Source organism: Neofelis nebulosa, chromosome 3 (assembly GCF_028018385.1).
Source record: "Neofelis nebulosa isolate mNeoNeb1 chromosome 3, mNeoNeb1.pri, whole genome shotgun sequence".
NCBI lineage: Eukaryota > Metazoa > Chordata > Mammalia > Carnivora > Felidae > Neofelis > Neofelis nebulosa.
The window spans coordinates 31,924,330-31,935,257 of record NC_080784.1 but is presented as its reverse complement, the minus strand read 5'-3'; the positions used below and the strand labels follow the sequence as shown (position 1 = coordinate 31,935,257).

General features: G+C 38.1%; 2 pseudogenes; one reads left to right on the top strand and one right to left on the bottom strand.

The window, feature by feature from the left end:
• Window positions 1–2,384: 2,384 nt before the first annotated feature.
• Window positions 2,385–4,634, bottom strand: LOC131506550 (small ribosomal subunit protein eS24-like; annotated as a pseudogene).
• Window positions 4,635–4,694: 60 nt separating this feature from the next.
• Window positions 4,695–4,941, top strand: LOC131506551 (dynein light chain 1, cytoplasmic-like; annotated as a pseudogene).
• Window positions 4,942–10,928: the final 5,987 nt, after the last annotated feature.

Below are 10,928 nucleotides of genomic sequence, written 5' to 3'. Positions count from 1 at the left end.
AAAAAAGACAAGGGCGTGTACTCTGCCCCAGCAGCCTCCATACGCCTGCACTGTTGAGATTCACTGAGGCAGGGGGCCAGAACTGGCAAGAGGGACCAACTTACCACAACAGACTTAGTCTGGGAAGCCTCCTTTATCCCCTGGGCACCACAAACCTAATGCTAATACTCCTGATATCCCTTCTCCTACTGGGAGCCACCAGGGTCAACATGTGGAACCAGTGGGAGGGACTCAGCCATAACAAATGGCCAACCCCACACTCCGAAGGGCACCAAGGTGGATGCTTGGACCCAGCTATAGGGATGCAGCAACATAAGCAGCAACCTGAAAAGACTTTTTGATAGGCAGGTGCAAGAATCCTCTTCCGTGCTCAGGGACACCAGAGAAGACAGAAAGCACCAGCTGGGGGATCTCTACGTAGTGCTCCTTCAGAATCCCAGGCTGGGAAAATCCTTTCTGTCCCCATAGACAGCACAAGCAGAGACCTGAGGAAGCCTCAGAAGACTCAAATGAGCCAAAGTAATGCTTCAAATGCACAGCCGTTGGAACCACAGCCCACAAAAGCAGCCCAAGGTTTGACTGTTAAACCTAAACAGGGAGACTTCCTACTAAAATAAAAGATATAGGGGCGCCTGGGTGGCTCAGTTGGTTAAGCAACCGACTGCCGCTCAGGTCATGATCTCGCAATTTGTGAGTTTGAGCCCCGCATCAGGCTCTGTGCTGACAGCTCAGAGCCTGGAGCCTGCTTCAGATTCTGTGTCTCCCCCTCTCTCTACCCCTCCTCCCCTGCTCATGCTCTGTGTCTCTCTGTCTCTCAATAATAAGTAAACGTTAAAAATTGTTTTTTTTAAAAAGATACAGCAGGACCCACACTCTTAATGTATTAGACAAAATGTCCAGGATACAATAGAAAATGATCTTTTGGGGCGCCTGGGTGGCGCAGTCGGTTAAGCGTCCGACTTCAGCCAGGTCACGATCTCGCGGTCTGTGAGTTCGAGCCCCGCGTCAGGCTCTGGGCTGATGGCTCGGAGCCTGGAGCCTGTTTCCGATTCTGTGTCTCCCTCTCTCTGCCCCTCCCCCATTCATGCTCTGTCTGTCTGTCTCTGTCCCAAAAATAAATAAAAAACGTTGAAAAAAAAATTTAAAAAAAAAAATGATCTTTTGTGTCAAGAGTCAAGAAAAACACCTTGAATGAGAAAAGACAACCCATTGACTCCAAAATGGGGATGAATTAGATGTCGGAATTCTCTGACATTACCACCAAGGATTTTAAAGCTTACAGAATAAAAATGCTTCAACATTTAAATGCTTCAATTTTAAAATGCTTTTAAAATTTGTTGAGACAAATGGGAAAATAGAAAAGCTCAGCAAAGAAATCAAATATTAAAATAACCAAATACAAATTATAGAATAAAAAAATACAAGAGGCAGAAAAGCTCAAAACTCACTACATGAGCTCAGTCATAGAATGGAGAAGACAGAAGATAAAATAAGTGAACTTGAGGACAGATCAATAGAATTCCCCTTATCTGAACAACATGGAAGACATACACTAAAGAAAAATAAATTCAACAGACCCTCAAAGACCAGTGGGACAATAATAAATAATCCAGCATGGGTATAGTCAAGAATCCTAAGGAAAGGGTGAAAGAGAGTGAGACTAAAAGAGTATTTGAAAAAGTAATGGCTAAAAACTTCCCAAACTTGGTGAAAGATATAAACCTATAGATCCAAGAATCCAAGCAAACAAACTCCAAATGCCATCTGTATTTGGATATCCATATCCAAATTAAACGTTTAGAAACAAAGGACAAAGAAAAATCTTGAAAGCAGACAGAGAGGAAATGAATTGGGGAACACCATTCAAATAACAGATTTCTTATCGAAATCACAGAGTCCAGTAGGAAGTAGTGCAATATCTTGGAAATGCTGGGGGAAAAAGAACTGTCGGCTACGAATTCTACATTTCACGAAACTATCCTTCAAGTACGAAGGGGAAATAAAGACATTCTCATATAATGGAATTATCCTAAGAGAATGGCTAAAAGACATTTTAACAGACACAAAGGAAAGAATAAAAGAATCCTGAAGCATCAAGAAGGAAGAAGAAAAACAGCAGAAATATGGGTGTATACAACAGATTGTCCTTTTCCTCTTGAGTTGTATAAATCACATTTGATTTATAGCATCATAGGATACTCAAGACAATGATTATTTTAAAATGAAGAAGGGAAATGAAAAGAATGCTTCTATAGTTCATTCAAAGTGGTAAAATATTGGTATAATGTACACATATATATTGTAGTACCCAAAGTAACAATGATGAAAACTAAAGAGAGAGATATTATATATAATTATTCCCCGTTTCTTGTCCTACATGTAAGGATCTTAGAACTCATCACTCCATCCTAACAAGAGAAAAGCTGAATAGCAAGGTAAATTATCAGGGGTACAGAATGGCATTACATGTTTATAAAGTTCAGTTCTCCAAGAAACCATAATCCTTAATGTGTGTGCACCAAACAACAGAGTGTCAAAATCTATAAGGCAATAACTGGGAACCGCGAGGAGAAATAGGTGAATTCATTATCACAATTGGAAACTATAACATCCCTCTATCAGAAATGGGCAGATCCATCGGGCAAAAAATCAATTAAGGAAATAGTTGAACTCACCAGCCCCACCAATCAACTGTACGTAATTGAGATCTATAAACTATTCCATCCCAAAACAACAGAATCCACATCCTTCTCAGGCTCACATGGAGCATTCACCAGGATAGATCACATTCTAGGCCACAAAACACAACTTACCAATTTAAAAGAAAAACGATCATGCAATGTCTGCTCTGAGACCACAAAGGAAGTAAACTAGAAATCAATAACAGAAAAATAACTAGAAAATTTCCAAATATGTGAAGATTAAACAATACATTTTTCCAAATCACTAGACACCTAAAAGTTCTTAGTTTATTAATCCTCTCATGAAAAATCTGCACAACCATCACAGATAAAGTCACTACAGAATCTTCACTCCTATTGTCCAATCTCCAGCTCACTTTTTGTCAGCACCACCACTGGCTTTTGCAGTTCCCCTGGCTTTCTCCATTCTGTTCTTGAGTTCCTTTTGCTGAATTCTTGAGACCTTTTTCTTCTCATTCAGGCCATGTCTTGCAAGTCTACGTTTGGGATCATTTTTATTTGCATAATCCAAAGAATCATAAATCATGCCAAAGCCAGTTGTCTTCCTACCATCAAAATGGATTCGGAGTCCAAATACAACAATGGCATCTGGTGTGGTCTTGTGCACTTTGGCTAGTTTTCCCCCAAATTTTTGTCTTAGGTACTGTTGCCTTTCCAGGGAGATGAACATCAATGACCATTCGTTTCCACTGAAGTAGTTGGTTGGTCATAAACTTCCTGGTCCGGATAGTTACTGTGTCATTCATTATGGTGGCCGAGCCAATAACACGCATTTAAATGTGTTATTTAAAGAATAACACACTTGTCTCAAGAGACATTTAAAAATATCTTGAACTACACTAACATAAAATAAAACAAAATTTGTGGGATGCAGAGAAGCAGTGCTTTGAGGGAAATTTATAGCACCGAAAGGATGTGTTAGAAAACAACAAAAACCTAACATTAAAAAGCTAAGTTTCTACCTTAGGAAACTAGAAATAGAAGAGCAAATTAAGTCCAAAGTAAACAAACAAACAAAAATGGAGTTGGAGCAGAGATTAATGAAATGTAAAACAGGAAATCAATAACAAAAATTATTGAAACCCAAAGCCAATTCTTGGAAAAGATCAATAAAATTGATAAACCTCTAGGCAGGTTAACTAAGAAAAAGAGAGAGAGAGAACACACTACTAATTACTAATCTCAGAAATGAAAGACAGGATATCACTACACCTCCCACGAAAATGGAAATAATAATAAAGAAATACCACGAATAACTCTATGCCCACAAATTTGATAACATAAATGAAATGGACCAATTCTTTGAAAGACACAGTCTGTCACAACTCACACAAGAAGAAAGAGACAATCTGAATAGCTCCTATCTAGTAAATAAATCTAATCAATAATTACTAATCCTCCAAAACATAAAGTATCAGGACCAGTTGTGTTCACTGGTGAAATCTACCAAACATTTAAAGAAAAAATTATGCCAAATTCTTTGTAATCTCTTTCAGAGACAGAAACGGAGGAAATACTTCCTAATTCATTCCATGAATCCAGCATTACCCCAATACCAAGACCAAAGACACTGCAAAAAAATAGAAAACTATTAACCCATATTTCTCATGAACATGTCTAAAAATATCCTCAACAAAATATTTGCAAATAGAATGCAACAATGTAGAAAAAAGTATACATGTGACCAAGTGGTAATTATTCCAGGTATGCAAGACTGCCCAAACACTCAAAAATCAACTAACATAGTCCTTGCTATCAATCAGCTAAAGAAGAAAAATTATACGATCGTATAAATAGATGGCAGGAAAAGCATTTGACAAAATTCAACACACATTCATGGTGAAAACTCTCATTAAACTAGGAATAAGGAGGAGTTCCTCAACTTAATAAAGATTATATACAAAGACCCAAGTAAGGGCAGCTCCTGCTAGGTCTGAGTGTTTCTATTGGCTGCTCCACGGTAACCATGTGCAACCAAAAGGCTCAGCTGAAATGATCAAAAATGCCAACATGTTGGAGGAGATGTAACAGGATTCAGTGGAGTGTGCTACTCAGGTCTTGGAGAAATAGAACATAGAGAAGGACTTTGTGGCCCATATTAAAAGAGTTTGACAAGAAGTACAACCCCACCTGGGACCACATCGCGGTGAGAAACGTTGATACTCACGTGACACATGAAACCAAACACTTCATCTACTACCAGGGCCAAGTGGCCATTCTTCTGTTTAACTCTGGTTAAGAGCCTGAACTGTGTCACACACCCAGTGATCCATCCCAGAACAAAGACTGCAGCCTTGCAGTATTTGGAATTTCCAAATACTGAAATCTTCAGTTTTGCCTAAGGGGACACCTTAATCTTCAAACCTTTATTGTGTTGTTTTGGATAGGGCATTTTCCGTGCAAATTTTTTTGATTATAAAACAATTAAAAAAAACAGCTTACATTTGTATTTATTTTCTTTCTTTTAAAAATTTTCAACATTTATTTATTTTTGAAAGAGAGAGAGCATGAGCAGGGGAGGGGCAGAGAGAGAGGGAGACACAGAATTTGAAGCAGGCTGCAGGCTCTGACCTGTCGGCACAGAGCTGGACATGGGGCTCAAACCCACAAACCCTGAGATCATGACCTGAGTTGAAGTTGGTTGCTTAACCAACTGAGCCACCCAGGCACCCCTTTTTGTATTTGTTTTCTATTCCAAACAACTCTCCCCATGTTTTTCTCTTCAAAATCCATTCCTTTCAAAAAACAAAACAAAACAACAAAACAAATCTGTTGGAGAAAAAAATATATGTACAAAACCCTAAAGCTAACATCATAGTGGTGAGAAACTTGACATTTTTACTAACATTATGCATAACACAAGGGTTTCCACTCTTAACACTCTTTTTCAATATTGTACTGAGTCCTTATTAATGCAATAAGTAAAAAAAATACTAAAATAAATATCATGAAGAAATACATATAATTATCTTTTTTCACAGATGACATGATTGTCTATGTAGAAAGCCCAGAAGAATCAATAAAAAATTCCTAGAATAAGAGATTGTAGCAAGTTTACAGAATATAAGATTAATGTACAAAAGTCAATTGCCTTTTTTCCTAGATACCAGCAACGAACAAGTGGAATTTAAAATTAAAAACACATTACCATTTACATTAGCCCCTCCAAAATAAAATACTTAAGTATAAAACTAACAAAATATGGACAAGTAGTATGTGAGGAAAACTACAAAACTCTGTGAAATCAGGGAACTAAATAAATGGAGAGATGTTCCATATTCGTGTACAGGAAGACCCATTATCAAGATATTAGTTCTTTATAACTTGATTTGTAGATTCAATGCAATCCCAGTCAAAATCTCAGCAGTTGTTTTATGGACGTTGACAAACCGATTCTATTTTTTTTTTAATTTTTTTTTAACGTTTATTTATTTTTGAGACAGAGAGAGACAGAGCATGAACGGGGGAGGGTCAGAGAGAGGGAGACACAGAATCTGAAACAGGCTCCAGGCTCTGAGCTGTCAGCACAGAGCCCGATGTGGGGCTCGAACTCACGGACCGTGAGATCATGACCTGAGCTGAAGTCGGATGCTTAACTGACTGAGCCACCCAGGCGCCCCAACAAACTGATTCTAAAGTTTATATAGAGAGGTGAAAGATTCAAGATGGCCAAAACATACTGAAGGAGAACAAAGCTGGAAGACCGATACTACCCAATCTCAAGATTTACTATAAAGCTAGGAGAATCAAGACAGTGTGGCATCAGAAAAACAAGAGACAAATAGATCAACAGAACAGAATAAAAGGCCCAGAAATAGACCCACAAAAATAGAGTCAACTGGTCTTTAACAAAGGAGGAAATTCAATACAATGAAGCAAAGATAGTCTCTTTAACAAGTGGTGCTAGAACAACTGAACGTCCACATGTAAAAAAAAGGAATCTGGATACAGATCTGTTTAATGTGATTTCTATCAAAGTCCCAGCAAGGCTTTGTGTGACTATTGACAAGCTTCTTCTAAAATTTATATAGAGGGAGGAGCAGCCAAGATGGCGGAACAACATGGAAGTTTTTTTTGTGTGTCTCGCGTCCATGAAATACGGCTGGACCAACACTAAACCATCCTACACACCTAGAAAACTGATTGGAGGATTAACACAACAATCTGCACAACCTGAACCATAGAATTCAGCAGGTACATGGCACAGAGAAGTGAACTTGGGGAGTGAGAAGGTGCAGGAAGGGAGGTCCTTTTGTGAGTAGAGAGAGGACGGAAACTGGGGGTGGGGTGGGAGAATACGGGAAAAGCACCCTTCCCCAAAAGCAGCTGGAGAGAAAGTGGAAAATTGGAAACAGCCGCAGGGACTAAACTAAAAAGGGAGAAAGGAGCAAGGAGAGGGTTTAAATTCCATTAAGACTATAAACAAGGGGGGAGCAAAGGCTGCAACTTCGCAGCTCGATACCTGGTGGTGCTCTGGTGGGAAGGGTGAATCCCCAGGAACAGAGTGGGGTCCGGGAAGTTCTCAGGCCACATGAGGAAAAGCAGTTCCACTGCTGGAAGGACATTTGGTAGAGACTGTTGAAGCCACCTGGTCCCAGCAGACCCCAGAAAACGGCCACATACGCTGGTGCTGGAACAAAGTCGTTAAGGGGGAAGCCTCATGACAGATGTGCATTGTGATTTTCCATAATCCCTGAAACACTGCTGCTACACTATCTTGAGAACTTTTTCTGGGGCAGGCTGGCACCTGGCCGCAGTCTCAGGGCACCGGCAGCAGCAGGGTCCAGCGGGCGTTCCTGGGTGCAGCCAACATTCAGCCATTGCTCATTCGGCCATTGCTTGGTGAGACCCTCCTGCAGAGGGGTAGAGCAGGTGAAAGCTGCAGTCCTTTGGAAGTAAGGGGCCGGGAAAAACAGCCACATCTGAGAGAGGTACTGCCTGGGGCCTGGTCACGAGAGTGAAAAAGTGGGGAGTGGACGAGAGCTGAAGACAGGGGACGGGTGTGTGATTGCTGATCTGGGAGAACAGACTGGGTAGCTGGGTGGCGCCATTTTCACCACTCCCGCGCATGCGCATATGCACCTACGAGCCCCACGATAATCCACCTCAGTAGGCTAGCAGCGCCGTCTAGTGGAGAGCAGAGCTGTTACACTGAGCCCTGCCCAACTGGGCCAACTTTGCTCTTCAAGAACACAAGTCTCACCGCCTGCATAGTTTATGGACTATAAAGTGCTATATAGACTGACTTTTAGGGGAAAACGAAGCAATTTCAGTTCTACTTCAATCTGTTAGCAGGTTCATCTATTCAATTTTCTTTCTTTCTTTGTCTCTTTTACACTTATTTTCTTTTTCTTGAATACAGAAAGAGAAAAAAAATGATGTTTATTTTCAATTTGTATTAAAAATATTTTTCTTTAATTTTTATTACTATATTTTTTACTTTTGTGTAAATTTTCTCAAATTCTTTTTTATTTCCATCATTTTATTTTAGTCTACTTCAGTGTATTCAATTTTTCAAATTTTCAAACAATTTCCTTTTTTTCTTTTTCTTTTTTCTCTTTTTTGCTTCTTTGCTTTTTCTTGAATGCAGAAAGAGAAAAACTTTATTTTTACTTTCAATTTCTATTAAAATATTTTTATTTAATTTTTTATTTAATTTTTACTATATTTTTTGCTTTTATGTAAATTTTTTCAAATTCTATTTTACTTCCATCATTTTATTTTAGTCTACTACAGTGTATTTACTTTTTCAAATTTTCAAACGATTTCCTTTATTTAAGTCTTTTTTCTCTTTTTCGTTTCTTTTCTTTTTTCTTGAATACAGAAAAAGAAAAAATTCATATTTATTTTTAATTTTTATTAAAAATATTTTTCTTTAATTTTTTTCTACTATATTCTTTACTTTTGTGTATATTTTTTCAAATTCTATTTTACCCCATCTCATTTTAGTCTACTTCAGTGTATTTACTTTTTTAAATTCTCAAACGATTTCCTTTTTTTTTCTTCCCCCTTTTTTTTCCTCTAATCTGTCAAACCACTTTCAACACCCAGACAAAAACACATCTAGGATCTAGCATCATCTATTCGATTTTTGTGTATGTGTGTGTGTGAGTGTGTGCATGTGTTTAATTTTTAATTTTAATATTTTTTAAATTTTTTTTAATTTTACTTTTTCTACCTCATTAATTCCGTTTCTCCCTTCAAAATGACAAAACAAAGGAATTCACCTCAAAAGAGACAGGAAGAACAAACGACAGTCAGGGATGTAATCAACACAGATACAAGCAAGATGTCTGAACAAGAATTTAGAATCATGATAATAAGAATACTAGCTGGAGTTGAAAATAGATTATAATCCCTTTCTGCAGAGATAAAAGAAGTAAAAAAATAGCCAGAATGAAATGAAAAATGCTATAACTGAGCTGCAATCACGGATGGATGCAGCGGCGGCAAGGATGGATGAGGCAGAACAGAGAATCAGCGATATAGAGGACAAACTTATAGAGAATAATGAAGGAGAAAAAAGGGGGAGATTAAGGCAAAGGAGCACGATTTAAAAATTAGAGAAATCAGTGACTCATTAAAAAGGAACAACATCAGAATCATAGGGGTCCCAGAAGAGGAAGAGAAAGAAACTGGGGTAGAAGGGTTATGTGAGCAAATCATAGCAGAAAACTTCCCTAACCTGGGGAAAGACACAGACATCAAAATCCATGAAGCACAGAGGACCCCCCATTAGATTCAACAAAAACCAACCATCAACAAGGTATATCAGAGTCAAATTCACAAAATACTCAGGCAAGGAGAGAATCATGAAAGCAGCAAGGGAAAAAAAGTCCCTAACCTACAAGGGAAGACAGATCAGGTTTGCAGCAGATCTATCCACAGAAACTTGACAGGCCAGAAAGGAGTGACAGGATATATTCAGTGTGCTGAATCAGAAAAATGTGCAGCCAAGAATTCTTTATCCAGCAAGGCTGTCATTCAAAATAGAAGGAGAGATAAAAAGTTTCCCAGACAAACAAAAATTGAAGGAGTTTGTGACCACTAAACCAGCCCTGCAAGAAAGTTTAAGGGGGGCTCTCTGAGGGGAGAAAAGATGAAAAAATATATATAGAAACAAATAAATACCAAAAGCAACAAAGATTAGAAAGGACCAGAGAATACTACCAGAAACTCCAACTCTACAAGCATCATAATGACAATAAATTCATATCTTTCAGTACTCACTCTAAACATCAATGGACTCAATGCTCCAATCAAAATACATAGGGTAACAGAATGGATAAGAAAACAAGATCCATCTATATGCTGTTTACAAGAGACCCACTTTAGACCTAAAGACATCTTCAGATTGAAAATAAGGGGATGGAGAACCATCTATCATGCTAATGGTCAACAAAAGAAAGCCAGAGAGGCAATACTTATATCAGACAAACTAGACTTTAAAATAAAGACTGTATCAAGAGATGCAGAAGGGCATTATATCATAATCAAGGGGTCTATCCACCACAATGACCTAACAATTGTAAACATTTATGCACCAAATGTGGACAAAACTCAAATATATAAATCAATTAATTACAAACATAAAGAAACTCATCGATAGTAATACCATAATAGTAGGAAACTTCAACACCCCACTCACAGAAATGGACAGATCATCTCATCAAAAAATCAACAAGGAAACAATGGCTTTGAATGACACAGTGGACCAGATAGACTTAACAGATATATTCAGAACATTTCATCTTAAAGCAGCAGAATATACATTCTTCTCCAGTGCACATGGAACGTTCTCCAGAATAGACCATATACTGGGACACAAATCAGCCCTAAGTAAGTACAAAAAGATCGAGATCATACCATGCATATTTTCAGACCACAATGCTATGAAACTCAAAGTCAACAAGAAAAAATTTGGAAAGGTAACAAATACTTGGAGACTGAAGAACATCCTACTAAAGAATGAATGGGTTAACCAAGAAGTTAAAGAGAAAATTAAAAAGTATATGGAAGTCAATGAAAATGATAATACCACAACCCAAAATCTCTGGGACACAGCAAAGGTGGTCATAAGGGGAAAGTATATAGCAATCCAGGCCTTTCTAAAGAGGGAAGAAAGATCTAAGATACACAACCTAACCTTACGCTTTAAGGAGCCAGAAAAAGAACAGCAAATAAAACCCAAAACCAGCAGAAGACAGGAAATAATAAAGATTAGAG